Here is a 15,509-nt window from a genome sequence, read left to right on the forward strand (position 1 = left end):
TGGCTGCTTAGCTAGAGCAACAATGCCCTGACCTGCAGAGATGCTGATGGGACTGTGTGATCCTCAGATCCAGTGACAATATTTATGTCCTCAGAGGAAGGAGTGCCCTGGCACTCACAGACAGGGCTGCCAAGTCCTGCTGTCCCTTCTGTAGCCCAGCACATGAGATAATATCTGTGCTCTTCAGGGCAGGCACTGTTACTCCCTGTGATCTTGGTCACATCTCTGAATGTCCTTTGCTTAAAAGCATTGGGGAAAAACCAGGTCTCTCTGGTGACAGGAACACTGAGCATCTTGTACTGGGCTTTCCAGCTCATTGCTCTTTCCATGTGGCCTCTGGAAAACTTCCTCCAGCTCAGTGGTGACTATAACTCTGCAGCAGGTCCTGGTGACTTGCTGTGCTGGGAGTCATTGCAATCCCCCCTGTCAGCCCCAGGACCTGCTGCACCAGGGTCTGGTTCTCTACCTCTCTCCTCTCAAGACTCTGCAGATTTGGGTCTTTTTAGTCATGTGCAGTTGTAGGATCAGTTTCTCCCCAGAATAGTCTGTCATTTGCTACCAAATTCTGAGCTCTCTCTGCAGGATAACCAGAATGGCGAGCCACCCCTGTTTTTCCCAGATATCTGCTGGCATTTTTAAAACCAGCATGTGTAATTGTGCTCCTAGTAGCATGGGTAAAGGGTATCTGAGAAGTCCATTGGTTGTTATTATTGTTTCTTTTTTTAAGGAGAAAATACTTGCTAATTGTAAAAATTCAGACTTGAAAAGTAATACCTCGTACCAAGCTTTTCAGGTAGAAGGAAGGTCCTGGATCTTGGAGACCTCCAAGCTGTTGGATGAGACTGGTGCCAAGCTCATACCCAGTAGGTTACATTTGTCTGTTCTTGGCAGCCCATGCTTTTTATTTCAGTTTTAAAGTATTTTAAAAAATAAACAAAATAAAAAACAACAAAAACAAACCTCTAGTTCTCACCTAACACGTTTGTAAACCTTGCACACTTGCTTCATTATGGATATCTCTATGCTTGATCGGGCAGCCAGGGCAGTACCCATACATTGGACTCTGTTTTTACAAGGGTAAACAGTGAGCTGTGAGGCAGCAATGAACTCCAGGCCCTTGAGAAGAAGGCTTTAATTCTACCCAAATTTCTCTCACACAGTAGCCAGTCTGTGGCTTCAGAATATGAACCCTGTGCCAGTGAAATTAGCAGGGCATGTCCATGGAGCCCTTATCACACCCCGCAGGCAGAGTAGGGGGGTACAGGCAGAGGCTGTGGAAGAGCAAAATGTTGGGTGCTGGTTGTTTACAGCTGTGATGGCAACAGACATTTTCTTAAGGGAAAGGATAGGGCCAAAGGCAGGATGTGCAACTGTTGATTCAGCTTTGCGTTTTGGGGAGGAGGGGAGGTTGGAGGGCCTTTTTTGCTTCTCACTGCACAGGGCAGGGGAGCACGTCCTGGGCTGAGCCACCCCCTGGACCTCCCCAGAAATGGAGCAGGGTTGCACTTCTGGTAGGAGGGGTTATGTTTGTTAGTTTGTTTTTTATCTTTTTTCCTTTTTCCCCCTCAGTGATGCAAACTGCATTAGGCTTTCCAGCTGCTTGTTGTTTCACATCTAGAAAAACTTCACTGGGCAGTGAAGGGGTGAAAAAAGGTGTTCTGGCAATGAGATGTCTCACTGGTTTCTGGAACTGGGACTTTAAAACCTTTCTTAATCTGGTGGCTGAGTGTCTGAATCAGAATAGGCAAATGTCAGATAATTTCGCTGCCTGTCTGAAACAACAAAACATGCTTTGGTTTAAAACTAATCCACAGCGCAACTCACCTTGCTCCAAACTGATTTGAGTCACGCATCTGTAACATTCCTGGGTCTACAAATACCTATGACTTCTGGATCAAATTGTTTGTGTGTTAATTTATCCCAAACTGCTAACACAGCTACGTCAGCATTGTCAGTTTGCTCCTCTCCTTGGAGGAACGTGCAGTACAAAAGTTTTATCCCTGTGATGCTGACAGGGATGTGATCCCACCCTCCGCAGGGCTGCTTAATAACTCTCTCACTATGTTGTGTGTTGGATGCTAACAGCAGGAAGCATTATTTTAGAAGATTTAAATTAGCAGATTTTATTTACCACACCAGTATTCTCACGAGGCATCTCACTTCTATCTAAAAGGGTTTTAAATTATCAGCTTTTATGTATTACAATGGTATGTTCCTGATTTATCACACTTTCCTGCGTCTTATTTACTCAGACCAATATGGCATAAAAATAGCTGTGTAATATAGAGAACTCAGAAACACTCGTGAATTTTCTGAAAGCAGGGAGGAATTGCAAACAGTTGAAAATATCACAGAAACATTAACTGATACAACTTTTGAGTCCACTTTTGACTGTATCTGCTATTGAAAGCAATGAGGACAAGAGGACCTAATTTAACAGCTTTGCCACTGCTAATGAAAGCAGGGTTTGAATTAAAGTCTAAAATTTAAGGCTACTGCAGCTGTCTTTAAGACTCTAAGTTAAAGCTATACCAGTTGCAAGACAAACTGATAGGAGCTTTTGGGCTTTGTGTCATTCAGGAGACTGATGTCTAGTTTCAGATGTCATTTCAGTTAGATCCCTCTGTAAAGAACATTTAAGAGTATCTCATTTTACTTTTTTCATCTCTGTAACTGCTTCACTTTTTTTTTACTTACAGAAACATCAAAAGGAATTCAGGCTCACTTGGTCATAGTCTGGACATCAGGTTTTTATAGGAACAAAGAAAGATATGGTGCGCCCTTCACACATGCTCATATTAAAAATTTATTAGGCAGGTTTCAATATCTTTCAATTATTAGGCAGATTTTAAGGCTCTTCTAAGTGGTACAGTAGTAGCAAATGCCAGCTGATATTTTATAGAAATATTCCAAATAAAAATACCATTTGATTGTAAGGGGGAGCAGAACCTCCAGGAACATATCTTCATTTTTGGTAGTTTAGTCCACAGTAGCAAAAACCACATTGTACCAATCAGATATTTAATGAGCCTCTAACTCCATTTCTACCTTATCCCAAAGGTATAGCAAATAGTGCTGCTTTTTTAAAATATCAAGAAAACATCATTTGCTCTAAAATGTCCCTAAAAGCAGGTCTAAATTGCCAATAAAGGCTAGGTAATTGTATCAGCATGGATCAGAAAGCATTTCTCAGAACTGATGAAATAGTTTGCGGTATTGCAGAACCTGAATGATGCTCTCTGTACATTACACTGGAAATATCAAAGACTGGTCTCAGTTTAATTTGCTCACTAGTGTGTATTTTGGATTCTCAGGAAATATTTCTTGCTAATGTCATCCTGTTTTTCTTCAAATGTAATTGTTTGGGTCAGACGATTTCTGCCATGGAGGGTTCACTTGGAAGAACTTTTTTTGTTTGGTTTTCAATTACAGAATACTATTTTTCCAAGAAAATTGCATGTTTTAAAATTCTCAAATCCTGTATTCTTTACTGTATTCAAGATTTTAAACATTTCAAATTTGAAAAATAATAATTTGCAAGATTGTTGCCCAACTTATCAGCTCTTTCTCAGTAGTTATACAATCATTTGACAACCAAACACACATACAGTATAAATATTTAAGAAAAAGTAAATTCCATTAAGCTGCAGTGTGATAGATGCAGTAGTAGGTACTTATCTTTGAAATATTAAACTCTAGACATTTATATCTGTACAAAAAAGAGTTTCCTGCCATTTGATGAGAATTGTGTGCCTGGCACTAATAAAATATTAAACTCCAATTTAAAAGATAAGTATCTTACCCACTTTTTTTCATAATAAAACATTTTACAGTGCATATGAGAGCTAATATGCATCAGAATTTCCATACAATACTGTATTTACAAACTTTTATGAAAGTTTTGTGTCTGCATTTATTAGTTGCTGTCTCTATTTAAGCACTTATTATTTCATGTAATGACATTGTGTGCTTCAATAATGCATGATAGAAGGTATACAAACAGGCTTTATTTTTTGCAGCAGAGTTTTCTTTTGTTACAGGCGACTGGTGCTAGTTAATTAAATGTAGATAGCCCCTGAAAATTGCATTATCCTTTTCTGTCCCTATTATATAAATTAATGTCAAATTGATGCAATGCTTCATGTTTAAAATAATAGATACATGTGTTAAAAATTATAGCCTGCAGTTTTCTTGTTTGACAATGCATTATTTTCAACTGGAAATGTCAGTTTCTAACCTTCTGTCCAGAATACTTTGCAAAGGGCAGTAAGCATTAAGTGTTAGTTATCAAATATAGTGTCTTTGAAACATCAACAATACTACTTGTAGAGGAAAAGTCATAATATAGAGACTTTCTGCTTTGAAAATAATCTCATAAAATTAAATGTTCAACAGATGGTTATCAATAAAATGAGAAGTTTCTTTGAATGAAGAAAAGTCACCTTTACCTGCAGGTGGATTTCAGCGTCACCTGCTCCATTTTCAGCAAGTGGCTCATTTGCCTTTTCTTTCCCAACTCTTTATATAAAAAAGTGAGAATTAAATTCTACTTTTTTTTTTTTTTTTAAATCTCAGGTATCACCCCTCAAAATCACCTGAAAGCTGCAAAAGCATAAATATATTTGTCATTGTCCTATCAAACTTCACAATCTCCCAGCTTTGCTTCACTACCTCAGTTGAGCGATGTCATATTGATGCCGTTAAAAGAAGTTGTGCAGTTAGGGTGTTTTTTCCTGTTCTCATAATTATCCTCTTTTACAATTTACAAAAATATTTCATTAGACTCTTTGTACTACAGCTTTTTGTATTGTGATCAATGTCAGTAGACAACTCTGCCTTTTTTTAATTACTGAACTGGGTGATTAGAGTTAATAAGCTATGAGATGTAAATACTGCCATTTCAAATAAACAAGAAAGCACTTAGAAACCAAAACAAAGCCTTTCACTGAACTCAGGCACAACATCCTCTGAGAGATGTGTGGCATGAGTGATTCAGTATATTACTTGCTGTAAAGAAGGATGCACCTTGTTACTTTAAACAGCAAAATCCAGCAGCAAGTTTTCAGGGTTTGAGATATTCTTTTAAAAGGTGCAGTTTAAAAACTACCATATTTTCAGATCACAAAGGTCTTTTGTTTATATTTTCTACTTTCCAACCAAAGAGACAGTCATTCTCTCATAAAAATACTTTACAAGAACAGCTTTGGTTTTTACTTTTCTTCTGGAAAGCACACTCCCCCCTGCTCTCAAAGGCAGCAGGTTTCCACAGAGCTATCCACTGGTGCTGTTACAAAGCAGAAAACCTTTCTGTGTGTATGTAGTCTGTAACAGTCAAGATATGGCATATATAAACTTGGAGTTTGGGTTCAAAACTAAGAAAAACTGGTTTTTAGAACATTAGGTGCATGTTGGTATAACAAGGAAATTTCCTTCCACCTTATGGATCCTTATATTTCTTCCTGCAAATTCTGCAAATATGGATGGCAAGATCCATATACTTATGTCCTTGTGCATCACTAATAACTTTACTGGCTTGTTTTTAAATCAGTTATATATATTGAGTAAGAGTTAGTTAGTTGTAAGATGTATCCATTTTTGCAGTTTCTGATGAACTTTCCGTTAATGTCCTTAATGCCTATTTTTACTCTTTTCAGCAGGTACCTATTAACATTGCAGTGCTTTGTAAACTCCTTAATAATAAAGAAAACATGTTATGATCATAAAACAGGGGAAATGGTGCCTAATTGCAGCCAGGATAGACTGCACTTAATATCTGTTGTCAACAAAGCAATTTACCTGACGATATCTTTAAATCCTTTCCTTAAATTGTTTCTAGCACAAATTATTTTAAATGGTTACTTTCAAGAGCCCATTCCAAAGAGCTGCCTTTAAAAATAAATAAATAAATAAATAAATAAATATGAAAAGCACCCCAACAATTAGGTAGGTCCGTGTTAGCAGGCTGAGGATTTATTTAGTTGTTTTTCGTGGAGGTCTCTGCGCTCACTTTGCCGAGGCTGCAGCAATACCCTGAGAGCAGCGAGCGCTGTGTGATTCCATTAGCGCGGCTGCCCAGTGCTCTACAAGGTTACCTGGCTGCTGCCCCGGGCACTCCTGGCACCCACAGTGCGCTGGGACAAGGACCTGCTCCTTCCCTGCAGCCTCTGGATGAGGGGCAGGGCTCCCAGGAGCTGGGGCCAGCGTAGTGCATGGTTCTGGCAGTGCATGGTTCTGGCAGTGCATGGTTCTGGCAGTGCTTCCCCGCTGTCGTGGGTCCCTCCTTGGACTGCGGCTCTGGATCTCAAGGGCTGCAGCTTCACTCTTGCAATTGGGGAGTTTTCATTTCTACCCTTCTGAAATCTTTCTGCATTGAGATTTCAAGTCAAATGTGTTTCAGCACACTTTTCCTGAGAAGGCAGATTTACATATGCATTAGGTTCATTTTATCGGAGTACACACACAGCAATGACACATCTCATTGACAATGTGCTGTCTGATGGATAACTCCGTACAAAACACATATTTGAAAGGAAAATTGGAGGAGGAATAGGATTAAGAGTCTGTACATAAGTGACATCATGTTTTGTGAAGATGAACTGCAGGAATGTCTTGCCCTACTACATAGTCTTGGATTATTCAAAGATCCAACAAGTGTTTTGTGAGTGTAAAAAACTCCTTGCTGCCCACCATCATCAGGCAGAAACTGCTGGGACCAAGTCTGGCTATATCTGAAGCCACTATATGCTTTATTTAATAATGAAAATACTAAAAAAGCTTAATCAAACTTTGATTTTCAGTGCCACATTGCCGCATGGGACTAACTCCGTGTCCAGGCACGGCAGGATTGTGGCTCTTTCTCTTCAAAGGTGAGCAGCAGTGCTTAAATATTGTGGTTTAATTGTGTCCTGAGTCCTGGGTAACAACATCATTTCCAGCTGGGTGGCTGCTGTGGTCCACCTGCACGTCTCTCCTGCCAGGCTGGTGATGGGCAATTTGCTTGTCTGGAGGGAAGTGGGGTGGGAGATGGCACAGCTTTGGTGGCAGTGGCCACTTGTCAGCTTTATAGGGTATCAGTGGCTAAGAGTTGTGGAAGATTTTAGATGCCAAAGTGTGTGTTCTAACATTCCTTTGAGAGGAATGTCCATATACTGCCAGCCATCCTTCTTACTGTACTGCACAGGCTTCTTCCTACTTTCCTTCTTTTCTCCCTTTCTGTTTCTTGATTGCAAGGATTTTTAATAATTTAAAATATATGCTGCTCTGACTCAAGGTAGACAGTTCCTTCTCTATGTCCATGGAAAGAAAAAGAATTACAAAGGAAAAGTATAAATATAATGCAGTGGTTTTTCTAGGGGAAGATGAATTGCTTCTGGGATTTATCACCATCACCAAGGATGAATGGGGCAGCACCACCTCCAAAGCCCAGAACTGCAACCCTGAAAATCCGTGGCATCAAGCTCAGCAACCTTTTCAGGCTTTTCTTGGACTGGTCACCCAGGATGTTCTCTTGTTTATTTTTCTGCTGAAGGAAGATGTTACCCATCCTGTGCCAAACCTACAAAATAAAAATGTCTGATTAATTTCATGTAGACCCTGATCTCTGCTTTGTGGTAATGGTGTTTTCTGTGGAGATAACCTTGGTCACACTCAGGTGTGTGACTGCACCCACTGCACGTGACCTGAGCTACACCTTTGCTGCTGGTTCCTGCTGGTCATAAGTGAAATCTTGCACAGAAGTGCACTCCGGTACAATTTTACCTTGGGAGGGAAAAATGCTTGGATTCCATCTTGGCTTGTTCATTTAATGTCTCGGTGAGATAGTACATATCTTTGAATTCCTACCTCAGGTTTTCTCTCTATAAAATGGCACAATAATACTGTCTCTGTGCCTTTCAAGGAGAGTCTTCTAAGGATCTGTTAATAAATGTCAGTGATGCACTTTAGAGATCCTCTAAGGAGTATCCTGTAGAAGTATACTATGAATTATTGACTCTCTCTTTCTGACCCACTCTCTAGCACACATTCACACTCCTGAAATCCCTTAGAAATAAGGTGCTGGCATCATAGCTTTAAATTACACTGGTTTATGCAATAGTAAGCTCTTAGGCACCCAGCTACATGTATATATATATATATATACACCCTAACCCTGTCTTTGATGGGAAAGTTGTCTAGTTGGGCACTAAGTAGGCAGATTTTTTCAGTTATAAACCAAACTCTTACAGAAATAGGAACCTCCACCCAACCCAAAAGAAGGAAAAAAGTCAACATCTAAAATGAGGCCGGAGTATTGACTGTCTTTTAAAATATATCTAATTCTTGGATACTGCACAAAGCCCCAGTAGCCCACTAGGGATCTGGGGGACTTCCAGGACTAGGAAGGACCATGGGAGAAAAATGCTTCAACTTCTTCATCTCATGGGGAGGTGGGGGAGAGGAAACAGCGATGGCAGATATTGTTCATGTGAACCAGCTCATCCTGGTGAGCACTACAGTCCAGTTGCCAGGAACACCTAAGAAACTACACAGCTTTGGTCATGGCTTAGGGTTTCTGATTTAGGGGGCTGTGCAATATCACAGCAGATACCTCAGAGTCTGACTTCAGGATGAGGCTCAGCATTATCCTCAGCCTATCTCCAAAGATGGGCTCTAATTTCAGATTTGTCATCCATGGTTGGTTGAGGGTGTTTATGACCTCTCCAGATCAGCTGGATGTGTTGATTTACATGAACAACAGAGCAAAAATTTTCATTTGAATCCTTTTTTATATGTTTGTGTGTGAAAAAAAGAGAATCAGCAATACCAAAATATTTTTAAATTCATCTTGGCTGTGCTAGATTGTTCACATAAAGAAAGGTTAAAAAAATCCAGAAAATTTCTTGCTGTTTCACCCCTGCGTTTTCCAACTATGTCATTTCACTGCCTTCATTTAGCATTTCATCCAGACATTTTCAAAACAGATAATGTTGTTTTATTTTGCTTGACTTTGTTCTGAATTTTCCTTCTAATTTTTAATTTTTTCTTAAATTTATTTTTATTCTAAATGAAAAAATTGTTTAAAATAAATACAGCACCTTTATCCTGTAAGGATTACTTTCCTTCTCTTCCAGTTTAACAACAAGTTGGGGAAAAAAAGATTGACCTCACTCAACTGAAGTTTATTTTATTACTCTAGGCCTGTTGTGGAGTAAGAAACCTCATGTACAGGCATGGTTGTCACCTCACCTGTGACCTTGCCTGGGTCAAACCACTCCTGTGGAAGGGAGGGAATAAGGAAGAGATGACGAAGGGATGGACTAGTAGGAGAGATCCCTGAAGAGGTCAGCCAGCAGCATGGGATGTCCTCCCAGCATTTGGGGATGGGAAAGGAAAGGCTGATGGTGAGACCACAAAACCCGGGCTGCTGTAACCAGCACCAGCATTCACTGACATCTGTACTTTTGTGCTAAATTTTGGAGGAGGAGAAAAAGAAAGGATCTCTGTGCCTTTCAGCCTTGATTTATAGGTGGTATTGTTATCTATCTTCATTTGGTATACATTTTTAAGAGCCTCTATATGAATTCACCTAGGTCTATGTGCAGCTTGAGGCACTGCTCCAAGGAGAGCTCCCTCCTCCCTGTAGAGCGAGTTGATTCTGGAAAAGATTGTTCCTAGGAGGAATCACAATCTCATCAGATAAAGGGTGGATATTTAGGTTTTGCTTGTTTGAGATACTTGAACCTGACAGGTTGGCCTGGCTTGTGCAGGAAATCAGTTTGGCTTTTATGGGTGCTCCTGCCTTGGAGAAGATGTCAGAATGATTGTAGGCTATTAAAGACAGTCTAATATACCTTAAGGTTAACTCACACACTGATGATGAGTATCAGGATTTCCATAATTTTTTGGCAAGCATCCTTTTTATTTATGTAGCCAACTATTGATATTCATAGCATAAAAACCGGTTATTCAGCTAAAACCTCTGTGCAATCAATCAGTGATACAGTCTATCAAGTGTCTCAGTCAGCCTGTAGTCATTACTATGTTGGGGTTTTTTTTTCATTTGAAGACATTTGGGATGACTCAATTTCTCTGATCTTGTAGCATTCCCTGTGTCTTTAGAGGGGAATTTGTAATTGTTGAATTATTCTTGGCCATCCTTCATTCGGAATTTATGTTGTAATTTCAGCAAAAGCCAGACCTTGTATGGCAGTTTTCATCTTTTTCAAGGCTGCTTCTATTTCTTGAAATGCTGGAGGGTTTCCAATTATTCCTTCTGGTCGCTTTGGATGTGAATTGTAACAGATCATCCCATAGTCGTGGTTCAACATTGTTAAGCTTATCAATATAAATATAATGTTAAACCCTTTTTAGAAAATTGGGGGCTAGGTGTGAAAATGTGACCAATTTATGCATAAATTGGTCCTACACTTCTCTTTTTTCCCTTATCAGAAAGAATCTCATCATGAGCAGGTTTCAGACTGTTCCTTGTCAGGGCTTCTTCTATACCTGTTAACGGTTGATTAGGTTGTTATATCACATTTCAATACCTGCTTAACCTGATGCCAGTCAACTGTGCAAACAAAATTCATTAAGGCAAACAGAAGTCTCTGAGCTGGAATTGTGAGGCAAAAAAAAGGAAACAAAAGAGTTGATATATCAGCTTTTACTATATGTAAATCCATACATTGGGAGAGCACTGGGTCATAAGTAAAACTGAAAATGAGGAATGAGGTAACTCAGGAGTTTTTATACCCCCCCCCTTTGGTGCCTGCTGGTGTGAGTCTCTCTGCCAGGCCCATGGACATGCTAGAGGGCAGTTTCAGGGGGCAGATGAATACATGTCCTAACTGGGTTTTGTCCTGGTTCCAGTTGGTATTTGCCATAGTGCTTTTTACAGTAGTTTGTCTTTTTCACTGTGCTTATTATGTTCATAGGAGGCTCATTTGTAGCCTATCATTATGATGAAGTGAAGTTTAAAATTACACTGGGAGCCTGCTTAAGGACCATCGTGTAGGTCCGGGGAGAGGGCTTATCCACCCTGCTCAGCCCCGACTCAGCCCAGGAGCTTCATTATTCACGCTGACCAAAGCAGCTCCTCAGGACAACTTGCAGGGGCAGCATGTCTTGGTCAGGAACACAAAATGCACCAGAGGGAATGTTCAGAGAGGGATTTACCTGGTAAATTATTCTTTCAGAAATATTATGGATAAGAGAGTTGAAGGCAGAGAAGTTTTGCATTCAAACACGTTGTTTCTGGATTTCTTTAGTGAGTATACTCCTAGAGCAAGCCAAGCACATTGGAGAACTTTTCATGCTCATCTGATGCCTGCTTTGCATTTATTCCTTGAGACGTGTGAATGCCTGTAAAAGAAAACGTGTTGTTTATTTTGGTTATGTCTAGGCATTTGATTTAATATACAAAAAGAATGCCGTCTTAGTATTAACTATAACAAATACAAACTGCGTTGTGAAAGAGAGGATGTCCCTACTTACTAAATATGCATGAAAAGACTAGAATTGCTACCTCTTACAACAGAATCTTGAAAGTAAATTGTCCCTTGTTGGAATACGTAATTTTACCCCCTCCCTTTCTACCTTTGGAGAAGAGGGAACTGGGATTAAATGTGTCTTGATTCTAAAACATCTATAGAAAAATATCAAATAAGCCATATTCTCAAACAGTTCCTGTTCTGTCAGAATTTTTCTGTTAAGAGCTTAGTATGTTTTAATGAATTGTGCTGAAGGGCATCATTTCCTGCTCCCTAATACTAGTCCTTTTGGGTCAAGAAAGAGGATTGCTTGGAAATATGATTTCTACCAAGTATGCTTTGGTGGTTACGGTAAAATTCAAGAGCACTAAGTTTGTTTGCATAGCTTTATTTCTATAAATGATCCCATGCCTAAGCAATTTCAGCATCACCATTGTGCATGTTGCATCCATGCTTGAGCCCAGGGGCACAGTTTCAAAGTCAGGATTTCATACTGGGCTGGATATTTGGCCCACACAGTTTAAGAAAACAGAAAATCTGGTGATATGCATTTAATAGCAATATAAAAATAAAACCCAATAAAAATAATGAGAATTATATTTCTATTGGGAGAACATTAACGTCATAATGGTACAAATGGGCTTTGGATAATTGATAATACTGATGCAGAAAATTATTTTCAGTTCCCCCTCCTTTGCAGTAAAATACAGCTGCATTTAAAGAGAAGAAAAAAGAACTTTTTTTCTTTCCTATTGGCAAACAATAACAGCGCTTTGACCAGCATTGCCTGGTAAACCTCAGAGCCGCACTGAAAATGAACTTGTGAGTTTGCTGCGTTGGCATCCAGAACAGCAGCAAGTCCCACCTTGGGAGCCGTGGGATGGTGGAAGGACGTCGCCCCTTGGCTACAGCCTTGCTGATCACTGCAAACCCGAGTAAAGGTTAATCACTCTTAATCTGTGGTTTTACTGAACCAGGGTCTTCCTCCTCCTGCTGCTGCTGCTGCTGCTGCACTCCTGCTGCAGCTGTGGAGAGGGAGGCGGCTCCCTCAGCTGATTTGCATCGAGCCTTACTGCAATTATTTTCCTTTGGAAACACATGGCCTAGAACTTGGGAGAAGAGGAAAAGGAGGCTGTCCTGTTTCTCTCCGAGAGCAGGTAATGGGGCTTTGCTTCCCTAGTGCTGGGCAGCAATGGGTAGGTGCTCTGCAGGAGAGTGGAGTAAAGGATGTACTTGTCCTCTGGGCTATTACTCCACACTTGCTGAGCTCATCAGCCTGTCTACATTCAGTCACCACCCCAAACTAAAGAGGATTTGCTGTTTGTGCCATCCTGAGGCATCTTCAGTGATGAGGCAAAAAACTTTTACTTGGGCTCATGGATGGTGGGGTAGATGATTTTGTCCCAGTCAGACCCCTATGAGACCCTTCCCATTACACAGCTTCCCTGTGGTCTGTCTGGCTTCATCTTAAAGCATGAAAATGCAAATTAACAAATTTCACTAAGGAAAGAAGGTTTTGAAATCTATTTCATGAAAAGAGAATGCTTTTGCACTGTCAGGGTAAGTGTAGACTGAAGTGGGCAGGCACTTCCACAGCTATGGAGCAATGGAAAACAAGAGCAGGTAGCAGAAGTGCCAAAGCAAAATATATTCTATAAACACAATGATCAAGAAAGAGATTTCATTCCGGCCAGCTGGACCAGCCAGCTAGTCAGTCTGTAAGGGACAATGATCTTATGTTCAACAGCTCACCAGGCTGTAGTTAATGCAGTGGATTCTCACATGAAGGTTCTAAATATTCTGTCTTGTTCTGAAGAGCAAAGGGAAGAAGTAAGTCAGAAAAGCTGAAAGTTAAAACAGACTTGGACTAAAAGAGAAAAAAAAAAAATTCTGTGTTTGCTTGTAGTACTGGGACAGAAATCTTGTAATTTAACACTTGTTTAATATTTCTGTGCTTTAGATTCCTCAACTTAGAAAAGAGATACCTCTATTTAGTTGCTTGGATTGTTGTATGAAATATTGTTGCACCGAAACTTAGATAATGTAATATTTATAAAGTATTTTCAGATCATTGAGTAGTAGACAATTTGGAAACATTTTCTATTGTACTGAATCTTAACTAAATCTCTAGCTTAGTCAAAAGATGTCTCTTCACACTTTAAACAAGCAAGTGTTTGTGGGTTTGTGCTTATAAATCAGTCTAAATGAGGTTGATTTTATAATTGAACAAGTTAAAGAAAAGGTTGGAAATGTCACTGAGCCACGGCCACCAACCTATAAAACTTCATAACCAATGGTGTCCCTGGAAGTTTCACTGTCATGGAAACCAGAGACATTTTGCTTGGGTTTTGTTGTTGGTTTTGACAATGTAGATGGGTGTAGGTTAAGTTCTATCTATTTTTTTTTTAGCTATAATATACCTGTTGTGCTAAGCCTTTCAGCCATGCTCTGATGAATAATTGACAGGTAGTTAAAATGTCGCAAGAGTGGCCAAACATTACAGCTTGAAAACCCCTCAGTGCCAGGGCCCAGTGCTGGGGTTTGGTTGGTATTTGTAGAGGAATACCAGTAGATAAGGGAAGGTATCTGTGGTTTTTAGATGCGCATCCTTTCAGAGCAAGCTCCCCATTGGTCACTGCAGGAAGGCAGGGGCTTCTTGGCAATGTCCTGCTGTCACCTCTGTTATTGCTGTAAATATTCCTTGTGTGGCTGAAACTGAAAAACATCCAGTATGAAAATAGCCATACATCCTGGAGTGCATGTAAGGTAATGATTCAAACCAAGCAGTGAGGGATAAAAGGAGAAGAACAGGAAGCTTATGCAAACATCCTGCTGTTTACTGGTTGTGGAAGGCAAGGTCTGGTTTCCTCTTACAGCTTCTGGTCAAGCTGCCTGAGGGTAACGTAGTGCTGCTGGAATTGCCAGGAGATGTGGTCTGGGCTGTACAGGGCAAGGACACCCTGGAAGATGAGTACTGTGACCTCCCACCAGGCCTCTGCTGTGCCCAGCACCACTGCTGCAGGTTCTGGTGCCAAGTTATGGACTCACAACTGATGGCAAGTGTGGGCTGAGAGATAAAGCATGGAATTTAGCGCAAGGAGAAATCTATGCTTGAATCTTATTGCAGTGTGCTATCTGACTCCTCTGACTGCAGCATGTGACTGAATTAAAGTGAATGATGAAATTATGTACAGTCATTTTCATAAGCAGAAGTCAGTTACAAAGTGCTTCCAGATGTATGTTTAATGTATTTCTGTTTTATTGTGGTGTCTATTTGATGTACGTGGTACTGACTAAATGGTTAAAAACACTGCAATGTGTACAGAAGTATATTGTACTCAATTTTTTCCCAAAGTGTCAGCATTGATAACTAAAAACTGAAATACTGCAATCTAATCAACAGTGCTTTTATAGGCCTATGAGCATAGGCTTTTAACATTTGGGTAACTCTACTGTTGGTAGACATAAAAATAAATGGCCCTAAAATTATTTTAGGATTGTAGGTTTAATATAGGGAACTAGATAAAGCTACAAAAAAATAAATCAGAGTGGAATTATTTCTGGCATCACATCTGCCAGGCCCATCAAGGAACAGATATTTTACATGCCTGCTTCCTGGGGTTCAGGAAACCAGCACTCTGCTCAGCTGGATTGATCAGGTGGACTCACAGAATTTATCTCCTTGGCTCTCTATTTTCTGATATCTTATTTTATGGCCCACAGCCATACCATTCTGGTTTCAGATCCTATCAGGTGTCACAAACCACACCATACCCAGAGTGGTCAATGTTACACCTGTCAAGTCCAAGTGCAGAAAATATTGTTAGTGAATGAGTTGGTATCACTGCTCTTAGAGTTTGTCATGGGCAGAAGCCCCATCACTGGTGTCAGACACTGTATGTTGAAGGCTAATACATAAAGCCGGCATTTGGACTCGTAAAGATACATGACCAGTTTTATAAGGGAAGATGGTTAATCTAAAAATAGCTTCATCTGAATGCCAGGTTTGTTTGGGGTATTTCCCCTCCCCCCCAGTATTTC

At 40.1% G+C, this 15,509-nt stretch overlaps 1 long non-coding RNA gene across 1 annotated transcript; it reads left to right on the forward strand.

Annotated features, from left to right (window-relative positions):
* Positions 1–978: 978 nt before the first annotated feature.
* On the forward strand, positions 979–7,585 carry LOC121664341. Its single transcript, XR_006015959.1, has 2 exons — positions 979–6,866; positions 7,353–7,585. It is a non-coding gene; the product is annotated as an uncharacterized LOC121664341 (long non-coding RNA).
* Positions 7,586–15,509: the final 7,924 nt, after the last annotated feature.

Source organism: Corvus kubaryi, unplaced genomic scaffold (assembly GCF_017639235.1).
Source record: "Corvus kubaryi isolate FWS band 111438036 unplaced genomic scaffold, C.kubaryi_AGA036_p1.0 37300, whole genome shotgun sequence".
Lineage (NCBI taxonomy): Eukaryota > Metazoa > Chordata > Aves > Passeriformes > Corvidae > Corvus > Corvus kubaryi.